The following is a 12751-nucleotide window of genomic DNA, read 5'->3' on the forward strand; positions in this document are numbered from 1 at the left end:
GGGGATCCCTTAACTTGCACCCACGCACAAAGCCAGAGGCATTTTGCCCATTTGTGCCGATCTCACCCCTCCGCTGCAGAGGAGAAGAGCAGTCTGAAGGAAACCTGTGCCCGCTGCTCACCCCGTTCCCCGGCTGCAGGCAGAGGCACCACCCCGCCGCACTGCCTTCAGCTGCCACCGCACCGCCCCGTCCCGCGGGCGGCTCCGCGCCCCCCGCACCTTCGCACCCGCAGCATCACCGGGCGGCACCGGGCGCGGAGAGCCGCGCCTTGCCCCCGCCGCCGCGGGGGACACCTGCCCCAGAGCCCCCGGCCGCGGCCGCCCGCGCCTCGCATCCCGCCCCGCCTCGCAACCCGCTCCGCGCAGTATCCCGTATCCTGTATCCCGCATCCCGCTCCGCACTGTATCCCGCACCGCACCCCGCACCGCCCCTTATCCCACATCCCGCCCCACCTCATATTCCGCACCACCCCCTTATCCCGCATCCTATCCCCTTCTCCATATCCCGCATCCCTCAACCGCATCCCGCCCCACGCAGCGGCGGAGGGCGCCCCCGGGCGGCGGGCAGCGGCGACGCGCGTGTGCGTGGCCGCGGGGGCGGCGGGCCTGCCTCGGCGCGGCCGCTGCGCCGCGCGGAAAGTTACCGCTCCCCCGGCACGGCGGGACTCCGGCGGCGCCCCCCGGCCCCCACCGCCCGCCTCGACACCGAGCTCCCTTCCACGGCCGCCCCACGCGCGGCGGGGGCTGGCGACGGCGGACACGCGTCTCCCCGCTGCCTCTCCGCGGACGGCGGCGGGGCCCGGCTCGGACCCCCCCCGGCGGCTCGGCCCGGGAGGACAGCCCTCTGCCCGCGGCCCCCGAGGCGGGCGCGGCCGCACGGCGGGGCGAGCTGCCCCCGGCCCCGGCCGCCCCAGGGACGCGGCCGCGGTGCGATCCGCGGGGGAGTGCGCGGCGTGGGCTCCGCGGGCCGGGCGGGGGGCGGCGTGTGGGCCGCGCCGGCGGGCCGGTGCGGGAGCACATGGGCGCCCGCGTTACCTGGTGTGCGCCACGGCCGCCTCCGCCGCCACCGAAGCCCCAAATAATCCTCAGCCCCGCGGGGGGGGGGGGGGGGGGGGGGAAGGGAGGGGGTGAGTCCTCCCTAAAACAAACCTCCCATTGAGCGAGGCGGGGTGGAGAGCCGGCCCGGGGTCTGCCCCCTCACATGGCGATGTCTCCGGCAGGTCCCGGCAGCGGCCGCCCGGGCCACACAGGTAGCTGCTCCGCGGCCCGGCCGCCCTCGGCTCGCATCCTCCCGCCGCCGCCGCCGGCTGCACCTCGGCGCGGGAGGCAGCTCGCCTCGTCCCCCAGCCCCTCCGCCCGCCCTCGCCCTGCCCGGGGAAAATGGAAACGCGAAAGAAAAACCGCGGCCGGCGGCCCCCGGGGAGCTGCAGCGCCGCGCCCGCAGCCCCGCCGGCCGCAGCCTGCCGGTGCGGGGCTGGGCACCGGCCCCGGCCCCGGGCACCGGCCCCGCCGCTGTCGCTGCCCCGCCGCTGCCCCGGCGCCGCGCCGCGCTGCCGCTCCTCGCCCGCTCCCGCGGCCTCTGCTCCGCCTGAGAGCCGCCGCAGCCGCAGCAGCTTGCTGCCTCCCCCCCCCCCCCTTCAACTTTTTTTTCCCCTCGCTTTCCCACGCTGGCTGAATGTGACTTGACCCCGTTTCAAAAAAGTTTGACATAGTGCTTCAACATTTCCGCATTCCTCCCCGACTACAAAGGCTGCAGCCGCCTCCTTCTGCTTTCTGTCTCTGCTCTCTGTCTCCGCGCTCAATGAACTCCCTCATGTGCCTCTGCCAAAGGCAGCCGCATACCGCAAGGGTCGCCGCCAGCGCCGCGGCCAGGCACGGCCCGGGGCTGCCCGCCCCGGGGGTCCCGGCAGGGCCCGGCCCCGGCCCCGGCCGCGGCCCCGCCGTGCTCGGCGCTGCGCGGCCGCGGGCTCCGCCGGCTGCGGCAGCACTGAGGAGCCTGACTCATTCCCAGGGCGAGGCGCTGGGAAATAACCCTTTGGGGGTTTTGGGGAGGGGGGGGGGGGGGGTGTTAGCCTTCCTGGGAAATAACCTTTTTTTCTTTTTTCTTTCTTTCTTTTTTTTTTTTTTTTTTTTTTTTTTTTCTCCAGAAAAACGCGGATTCTTCTGTGCTTTTTTTGCTACTTTCCATTCGCAAGTGAGCGCAGAGCCCCGGCAGGAAGTCAGCGCCCGTGAACGCTTTCTGGAAGCATCAAGAAACGTCGCTGCTGAAGAACACCCCCCCCGCCCCAGCCAAGTTTTTGCCCCGAGAGGCTTGCGGCTGGAGACCCTCGGGCCAGGGGGCGAGGAGGGCAGGGGGCGCGGGGGAGCTGGGCACGGCGTCAGCCCCGTCTCCCATGCGGGAAACGTTTTGTGCGGAGCCGATTCCTACAAATACTGAAATTTACCGCAGGGAAAAAAATCACAAAACAGGTGTCGACCTCCTCCGTCTTGGTGGGGGAAAACACACATCTGGAGGGCTCAGTTCCCACTTCTCCCGGCTGGTACCCCCCAGCACATGCTTTTCTGGACCTCAAGGGTGGTTATGGTCCAGCTCCAGAACTGGCTTTTGTGGTGGTTTAACTGGGAGGGAGTGGACCCAGATCCCTTCTCACAATGGGAAGCATAATTTAACCAAGTGGGTTTATAAGTCGAAAAGTGTATGTCGAGGTCTTGGCATCATACACCGACTCAGAACAACTAAAAAAATAGCTATAATGGTGTACAAACTAAAACAATACACATCAGAAAGAGGTAACAGAATTACTCTGGGCTCACAGCGCTACCGAGCATGTAAGAAATCCTATTGCTTACAGAAATTTGTTTTCCTTGCTTCAAAACTGACCCCAGCAATTCCATATGCCTTTCCTAATTTTGAGAGGTTTAGAAGCAGCACCTGGGGGACTGGTGAAGGGAAGCTGGCTGAGAGCGGAAGGGAGACCTCTGATTTCCCCTGGAGGAAAGAGGGAGCTTGTACCGCTCACGCCTTCAAGGAAAAGGCCAGTGGCACGTGAGTGTTTGCAGGAGACCGTGCATACTCTGCAATCACTTAATTTATGCTCATAATGTATTTTAGTACAGAAATTCCTCACCAACTTCTGAAGTCCATGATTTATCAGGAAAAGATGCTGAAGTTAATGGCAAACTCCATAAACTTTAAATGCGAACGAGCCAAAGACACGAGTGCACGGGTCAAATCTTTTCATTAAAAGATGTGAAGAGCCACATCGCATCGCAAGGTTCCTGTGTACGTACACTACCTCCCGCTGTTCCTGTTTGTAACATTGATGTTTTCTTAAATGTATCCTTTCTTCCGCTCTTCACCCAGTGCTTAGGCAGCTGTAACAAGCTTGGTACAGAAACGCCTCCTCAGGTTCCAGGGGCATCGGCTGCCAAAAGGCTTCACTTTTGGGGCAGGAGAAGTGGAGCCTCGGTTGCTGTCTCGCCCTGGAGACCCCCAGACCATGGAGCCCCAGCCACGTGCTGTGGATGGCTGCGCTCCTAGGGGGACTGGAGGCACTGGGGTCACTGGGTCCCTTGGCTGGGCAGACGGGCACCTTCACGGTCAGGGAGAACGGGGAAGGGAGATTTCTGCCGTCCCCTGACACTGACCTGGGTGCTCGGATGTGCCAAGTCACCCTTCCCCTGACGGACAAGGCGTAACGCAAACCCACCCTCTCATCCCGTGTTCCCCTGCTGCTCTGAGAGGAGAATATTTAGTGGTGCTGCCCTTCGGGGGTGTTTCACCTGCCTTTGTGCGTGCCGATGTCCGCAGCGACGGCCGAGGGAGATGGCAGTGCTCATGCTATCGAACCGAATGAATTCGAAACATCAAAGTGCCACACAGTTAATGTGGCTTTATAGGATCCTCAGATTTTTTTCAGGGACTTTTTAAAAACTGATGTGACTATTTTTTTTCTTTCTGTCCACCTGAAGAGGTAATCAAACTACTTTGTCTCCCAAAGCACAGTGTTCAAACAAGCTACACAAACCTCTAAACTGACCCAAACGAATTTTCTCCATTTTCTTTGTGTATAAGTTCAGTGATTTCAGGAAGAAATCTCTGAACATGATTAAATATAAACATCAGCCAAAATGGACAATATTACAAATAATTTGCTGTAGAGGCTGAAATGACTTTCCTGAATTGTCAGAATTATTTGAAAATATATAATCTACTACATTTGTTTTAAAGTTTGAAGTCAAGAAGATGTTTCAAATAATACTTTAGAACAGTTACAGATCATCCAAAAATACTTTAAACAGGTTTTTTTTTCCTTTTGATGACAACCTTTAAAAATGTTTAATCTTTTTTTTTTTTTCCATGGGAGCAACATTTTACTTTTAGCATTTCTGGTTTACGATACGTAAGTATAGATTTACTTTTTTATCAGCAACAGAGGTTTCCCCATAGAGAAATGAAAAAATGCCTTATTTCTTTTAGAATTGAAAACATCTTAATTTTTAGAAATTTACAGCTATTTTTAGAAATTAATATTTTAAGAAGCTTATGAAATATTGTTATGAAATGAATTCCAAATACCATTTGTTGCTAATTCTAGTCTTACTTAATTTTGAAGTATTTTTTGTTCTGGAAAAACAAAAATTTGGGAATGTCTCTCAAAAGGGCAAGGAAAAACATTTCTTTCTGCATCACTGCTTTCCAATTTTCCGTCAACTTTTTCTTTGTGAAAGCATGTTTTTCAATATTTTTCAATTCCAGTATTTTTAATGCTAGTATTTTTTTTTAAATCACAGTGAAAAAAAGAAACAACTTATACCAAAGTGCATTGTAAAAGGAAAATTCTAAAGTATTATTTGAATTGGAATTAAATTGCAATCAAACTTCAATAAAACCAAAAAGAAATTCTGTTGTGTGCTGTATATAAACCATTTTCATAAAATGAGGTCCGTAACGTTTTGCTGGAAATAATGAATAAGCCAGTGGTGTGGAAATGGGTAACAAGCAATTACCAGAATGACTATAAAGCGGTTGATTAAAATAAGCTGGCCGTGGTGGGCAATACCAAGAAGTGCGATGAATAGACTGAGGCTTTCAGAAAGGATGAGACGCAGCGCATTGTTTTGCTTTGTGCATTTTATCTGCGTTTCGGGAACAGCGGAGGTTCTGCTGGGGATTCACAGCCTGATCTTACAAGAAGTGTTCTACAAAACAGCTTGAAACTTTCTTTTCAAAGTACAGATTTTCATAAAGCTTTTGGAAAAGAGTTTGCTTTGATTATGGCATTATTGCCGGGTTTTGTTTGTTAACTCGCATCCTCAGTCTCGGTTAATATGATTTTTAACCAATTTTTCTGGGCATTTATCCTCAAGAAAACACCTGAACTGATGAGAGACCAACTATTGCTGTAGTGGAGAGACAGCAGCCGACTATTGCGGGTACTCGTACTTAGAACCCGCTGTAGGCAGCATTTGTTTTTAAATGGTAGCATAAATTATGGGTTTTCAGAAGTTCACTTTAGCAAGCCTGAAGAGGTTTTATAAACAACACAATTAGTATTTATACTGCCTAGAAAATTATTCCTGAAAACATATTTCGGATAGCACATCTCACGCCAAACTTAGGAAATAATTATTTTCACCTACCATTACCTGTGTTACACGTGTGTGAAAACGGACCACAAATATATACTGAATATTTTACAGCTCCTTTTAATGAAGCATAGGCATATGTGAAGTATGAGAAATGTGGTAGAACTGAACACTGAGAATTAATTCCAATGTGAAATATGAAAACATTTTCCACATGTACCTTCTTAGATACCTGAAGAAAAACACCAAAACAGATCTAAATCATATTCACAGAACAATGACCCATTAACATTCACATAATGTTTTACCTAATTCAAGTGAGAGAAAATACTGTCTAGTCCGCGCAAGATGTCTGCAGCCACTGCATAATTGGCAGTGATGAAGGTATCTAAGCCAATTTCAGTATGATTGTTTGGTTTGTTTTTCTTTCAATCAGAGCCCTTGTTTATAGCAGATAATTTTGTTTTACAAATTGTATCTTTCTGTTATTACAGTAATAAACTATACTGTGGGGCTGTTGTGTCTCAGTACAAAGAGCCATAACATAACGTTAGGCATTTAAGCACACACATGTTTACGCATATTTGTTTGTGTCTGCTTTAGTAATTACCAGTCGCAGGAGTGGTCAAGAAACGTGCCCCGTGAAAAGCATGCCTCCGGCGGCCGTGAGCCTGTTTGCACCAACCATCTCTGAATACCCCAAGGAACGCACCCACTGAATCCACCAGCCTTATTTTCTTACCCAGCTTTTCAGACAAGAGCTGGGGAACTCGGTTGGCTTTCTTCAGAAAGCTGGCTTTTGGGGGTTATTGCGCAACACCAGATCAAGGGCAACAGGTACGCCTACTGTCAAGAAAACGGCTCACCATTTGTATTTACATCGCTCCCTCAAGGGTCCCCTCTTGCCTTCCACGCTCTGCAGCATCCTACTGAAAGGCAGTCTTTGCACCAGATTACTTTCAGTCAGAGCCAGGGAAATGGAAGGATAGAGAAGGGGAAAGATTTACTGAAAATCATGCTGCAGATCAGCAGGGAAAAAATAGAGCAAGAGAACGGAGATTTATGGATCTCTGACCCTATGATCTAGCACAGGGGTAGAGAAACTGTGGCACGCACGCTGCAGACCGTGCCCAGGGTGGTGGGGTCCTGGTGACCCATTTTACACCACGGGACTGGCAGCCAGGCTGTGCCGCCATGGAAGCTGCTAGGTAATCCAAATCCCTCACAGGAGTGACAGTGGGGAAGCACGCCAGCAGGGTCTGCTGAGGCGGGCACTGCCAGCTCATCCCGGGACCCGGCGGCATGCAGCACGAGGTGGGGCTCCTGAGGAGCCAGTGCCATCTCCCATCTGTGGTCTCTTGCTGGCGCGCTTCCTTTCAGCTCAGAGTGCTGAGCCGAGGGGTATCAGTCTTGGCCTCAAGATTCAGATTTTTTTGGAATGAGGCTTATCGGGGCAGAAGTATTGGCCACCCTGAAGTTGGCAATAGCCAATGATTGAGGGACACAGCAGAGAAGGGACCCGTGTTTCATTTTCTTCCAAGTATTTTCCCTAATTTGCAGTCATCGCTCGTTGGCATTATATGCTTCACTTCTTTATAGCAATATTTGGCATGGGTAAAAGTCTTCCCTCTTCCTACCCGCTCTCTTTACTTGTTCTAGTGGCTTTTACATCTGCTTCAGATAAGTGTATTTACGTCTGTGCATATATATTCAGTGCATTGCTGTATCTTTTTTTCTTCACGCCTCTTGTAGAATGCTTATTCTTAATCTCTGTTTTCCATTCAGCGTAGGAGAGAAGCAGAGACAGATCTTTAGCTGTGAAAACTGATGCTGTCTGTGGAAGATTTCAAAGAAAACCCTGTTTGATTTGTACACCATAATCCTAAATTTTTGCATCATTCAGGTCTTAAAAAATGACTCACAATATGACTTATTTTAGAGTGTAGCTGTGATCAGGAAAGTTGGCCGCAGAAAATAGGACTTTACTCAGCTGATCTGGCTCCGAGTAAACAGTCTTATCTGTTGGTAACAGTGACTAATAAAAGATTTTATAAATTTTTCTTCTGTTCATGTTTCACAGAAAGGGAGCAGACTTTGAATGCAGATAATACATGGACCAAGTTCTTAAACATGTTCTAGTTGTTGGTTTCCTTCTGTCGTGCAGAAAGAACCTGCCTCATCCCAGAGCCTGTGCAGCGTTTATCCCGTGGGTGGGCACTAAGGCTTTTTTGTGCTGCACTTGGGAATTAAGTAAAATCAATCTGGAAATCGCAAGTTCACCCAGAACCCCGGCACACTGTCTGTATAGTCATGCTTTGGAGAGAAATGGTGTATTTGTTCTTGCTTAATGAAAAATGCAGTAACGTGTGTCATAGCATGCTAGAAAAACTGGTGTACGAGATAAGAACATGCCCAAAGTATGAGAACACTGTAAGTTAATGAGCATTCAGCCAATCAATCAAATAGAAATAGGACCATATACAACCTCTGGTGTCACTCAGTAAAAATAAATGTGATGAAAATTACATTGAAATTATGCAGCATTTGACTGCAGAAAACATGAATAGTGTAGAACTGTGGGGAGCCGGTAAGAAGCTGCTGCCTAAAGCCACCAAAGCAGCACCGCGTCGTACCAGTCAAGCGATGGAGGGGCTAAGGAACAGCTGCAATGGGGAGCTGTGTTTTATTATATAGAAATAACTGAGGGTTACATTGATTTGTCCTTTGATTTATGTGGCTCTATCAGATCTGTGCTGTTTCTTGATCTATATTGAGAAACAATCGGCTTAATTTACAGCACAGATCTGTGTTAGGCATTAAAAACACCTTCTAAAGATAAGCATATAGTGAAGTACAAGTATTTTAGCACAGGGTCAGGCAAGCACAAGAGACAAATGTCTTTTGGGAATGATCTAATCCTGCTCCAGAGCCCTGGGATGGCCTAGGTCATTCTGAGATCACCTCCTGTCTCGCTGTATGCATTTCTGCTCACGTACCGTTCCTGAGCACAAAGACAGTAATAGCATATAAGGGCTGTCACCGAATGCACGACATTTTGGATAAGAAAGTAATTTTATATATTCCGGAACAGCGCAGGGAACATGGCTGCTCCCTAATGTTCAGTAGCAAGTGTTTAATACTGATCACTCTGCCTAGTGTCACACCAGTGCACTCACCTCTCTTTCTTCCCAGTTAGCTGGTAAACACTTAACTGTTATTTGGAAAGGGGAAAACTCGGTCTGCCTTACACAATTCCATGGACTAGAAATCTGGGATAAGAAGGCAGGCAAAACTTTAAATTAACAGGAATGACAACAAATTATACCAGCCAGTATAATTTACCTGTATTTGGCATCCAGGGATGCCACTTATGTGTAGATTGTCGTAAACGACAAGCAGGATGCTGCGAATATGCTACGTGACGTCCATATGCTTACCTACCGCATCATCTAAAATGCCCATGCACCTTAAATTAGAAACTTTATTAGACAGAGATATATATTTATACGTCATATATATTACACTGCCTACAAAACTGACCGTATTATTGTTATCTCCATGAAGTCACACCTATGTAATGCTGAAGCGATAGATGTCCTTTTTGAGTGGTATGGAGGCTGCTGTGTATTCTTCATCTGATCCTAGTCCTGTAAGGTAGGGACTGATGGCTTTTGGTGAACAATTCTTTAATGCTGCCCGTGACAGAGGCTTAGAAATACAGTGCTGTTGAATCCAGGTTGTCACTGTTACTGATTTTATTATACTGCACATTTGCGTAGACCTCACTATTTCTATAGCAGCCAAAACATGCAATGCATGCTGAAGTCATGTAGATAACAGTGGCTATAAAAGGTTGCTGTCCACTGTTTTAAAGGAAAATTAGACTTTGTAAATAGTGGGCAGGTGCGTCTTTAGGTTAAAAGTACTTCTGCTGATATTCTGTAATGTGGTCTCATTGCACGCAGATTTACATGCATAACTTCTATTAAAATCAATCAATGTTATTTGCCTAAGTGCCGTTGCTTGTCCACAGGAATAATGTATCCCTTAAGGCTTCAGTACAGTTTAATCTGTTTAGTAAATGTAATGTAGTACTATGGTATGAAAAAGACTTGGGAAACGAGTGTGGAGCGTGCACTAACTCATTTTAGGAACATGCCAGAGTCATAAATACATGAGCTGTTTATTATCCGCACATTCCAGAAAGCTTCTATCCAATATAATTATGCAGTAGATGATGTGCAATGGATGCCTGCCAATATTCCCTACTTGTACAACCACTGTTAGAGGATGGCCAGTTCTGAGTGTGTAGTCTGGCCTTCATCAAGAGCTTCTCTCCTTAAAATACTTTAGAAAGTTAATTTTTTGGTTTCATACCTGGCAATGCACAGTAGTTGCTAAAAGCCAACACTGATATCAGGATGTCACATTTCTAATTTCTATAGCAAGCAGAAGAGGTAAACATGGGATGTCAGGAACCAGGTAATGGCAACAGGCAATTAAAAAAAAAAATAAAATTAACAGCTAGACTGAGTCAGAACACAGATCTCTCTAGTGCAGCCTCTGACAGCAATTAATAATGTGCACCCAGGAGAAGAGTTTAAGTGTACTGCTGTCAGTTCCCTGCTCTACTATTACTTTTTCAAGATAAAGGAAATGCCTGATGCCTAGAACGAGGGATTAAATGCCCAAAGTTCAGGTTCCTAGCCTCGCCTCTGCGATTAGTTCATAAAGCTAGGCAAACAAGGAACAGTGTGTGCACCAGCCCAGCCGTTGCTAGCGTGATTCCCTTATGCCTGTTTCATAGGGTGAAGAGTGTGAAGGGTCCTTCACAAGACAGTGAAGTAAAATCATTATTTATCTCTTCCTAGCTAAGAATATCCCAAACTTTCATGTGAAGTTGCATCACCTTTCAAGCGTGGGTGTACCGAGGTGCACATGCGTGTACACACACAGCTCAAATACTTTGCTCTGAACAAGATCTAACATTGCTGACAAAACCTCACTAGGTATTAACAAGAGGTGACATTAAAAGGCAAAATAATTACCTGACGGTTAAACTGTGTAATTGCATATTTTGTGATAATGCAAATATATTGAAATTAGATTTAATAAATTGCAAAGTTATGAACAAAATCGTACCAAATACTTGGGCTTCTTCTAGGCTGAGAGCAGTACTCCGTGTCAGGGCAAGACCAGGGTGTGTACAACTCCCTCTTCTTCCTCCTTTCCCTATTCTCTATGCCCCACTTTCCACAGAAAGCAAATCCAGCTTTCTGGGCTGGACAGGACTTGCAGCACCTTCCCGCAGGATGGAGAGACAGAACCCAGTGAGTTACTGGGGTTCCTCACTGCAGATTGGCTTAGGCAGACCCCTGAGATTTCTAACACCAGACTAACATAGCTATTTTGTTGGGTTTTTATTTCCTAAAAGCTTTGCCATGTCAAAATTTAGGGCACGTATTTTCTAATTATTTAAGGAAAAAATGAACCAGAAGCAAGAACAAGATCCAATAAAGGAGATAGGTGTATACAGCGTGCTTCACCCAGCCTGCCCATTATTGGTGTAAGAGCAGCTCTTACTGAAATCTTTCTGAGTCTCTGCTGACTTCCCAGATCTGTTTTTATGTCACAACTGAAAACATCGACCAGATCTACCCTTTGGCACAGTTCAGAAGTGAGCCTCTCCATATTAATTCTATGACTGAACGTTTTAGTTTATTCTTATACATGGCTCGATTCCAGGAAAGACTAATGCATCAAAATGTAACTTGTATGGAATCTGGATGTCCAGATTTATAATCACAGTCCTGAAAACTCCCACTCTCCTACTGCCTAAACTGAAGCACACTGAATTCAGTAATCCAGGTTTCTGCATTTGGGGATACAGCTATTTCCAGAAATGTCCAATAGTAGTGCAGTACAGAAGTCATTAAGATCGTAATTTTTAAGATCTATGAAGAACAGTAGGATTCTCGTTAGTCTATCTGAAGGCAGAAGTTAGACTGGTTTCTTTCCAAGTACACATTTACATATTGTTTCCACAGACCTTGAAAGCTCTTAACAGTTAGGAGTAACAGCTTTGCTGTAACACCTGCCATGCAGAGAAAAACAGATTGTTGCAGTTAGGAACTAAAGGTGTTCTTATATTTATTGTGTCATTGGAGTACTTTCCCATTCTTAAACCACTGTTTATCAGAGACTAATTATCCAATGGATTTTACTGCAAGGTAAGAATCTTATTGCAATTTTCACTTTTTTATTGCATGAGCATGTGGTAGCTAAAATGCAAACATGCCGCATAGGGCTGCCTTTTCTCTTGAAACCATGCCTAAAGAAAAAGAAAAAAAGTCATGTGGCACCACAGAAAATATTGTTTCTGTCACGGTTCTTCTATCAGCTTCAGTGTCCTTAGGAAAACGTGAATCCTTTTCTTTGTTGTTCTAAAAACAGTGTAAAAGGTTGGGATCACATGACAGATGTTTTTCTTGCCATGCTTTGCATCACCAAAGAATGCATCCCCTGACCTCTTCTCTTGGCCATACTTCAGTTGAAAAAGCAGGGGAAGATCAATGTTCCCCTCTGGTGTTGTTAATAGAAAAAAAAAAAAAAAAGAGACTGATCCCTGAATTAGGGAAAACTGGGAAACACCTGAAAACTATTCAGTTTGGCGTTTTAGGTAGAGATGCAGTGAGTTTTGAGGGACAGGCAATGATTGTTCATACTTATCCTCGATGCACTCTATGAAGACACTGTGAAGCCCCACAAACCCACTAAATTCAGAAAAGACACTGCATGAAATTTACAGGTAGAAAAATGGAGACAAAAAGACTAGTGCAAGGCAGAGACAGTGGAGGAAAAACTGAATTTTGCCACCTTGATCTGTGAGTCACAGGAACGGGAGCAGCAGGGCTAAGGGCCAAGCTGGGACAGGACTCTGCAGAGCTCCAGCTGCCACTGCGGGAGGGAGAGACAGCAGCACCAGAGCCCTGCGGTGCTTGGGGCCAGCTTGCCCAGCACCGCTACCAGCAGTGCCAGTGCACCCCCTTCCTGCCAGGGGTTGTCCCCGTCTTCTGGCGTAGGCAGAGCAGGCAGCGAGGCCACAGACACTTTGCTGCACCATTCCTCCCTCGCTCCCCGCCAGTTGCCATTTTGCTGTATA

Source organism: Leptosomus discolor, chromosome 7 (assembly GCF_034619465.1).
Source record: "Leptosomus discolor isolate bLepDis1 chromosome 7, bLepDis1.hap2, whole genome shotgun sequence".
Lineage (NCBI taxonomy): Eukaryota > Metazoa > Chordata > Aves > Leptosomiformes > Leptosomidae > Leptosomus > Leptosomus discolor.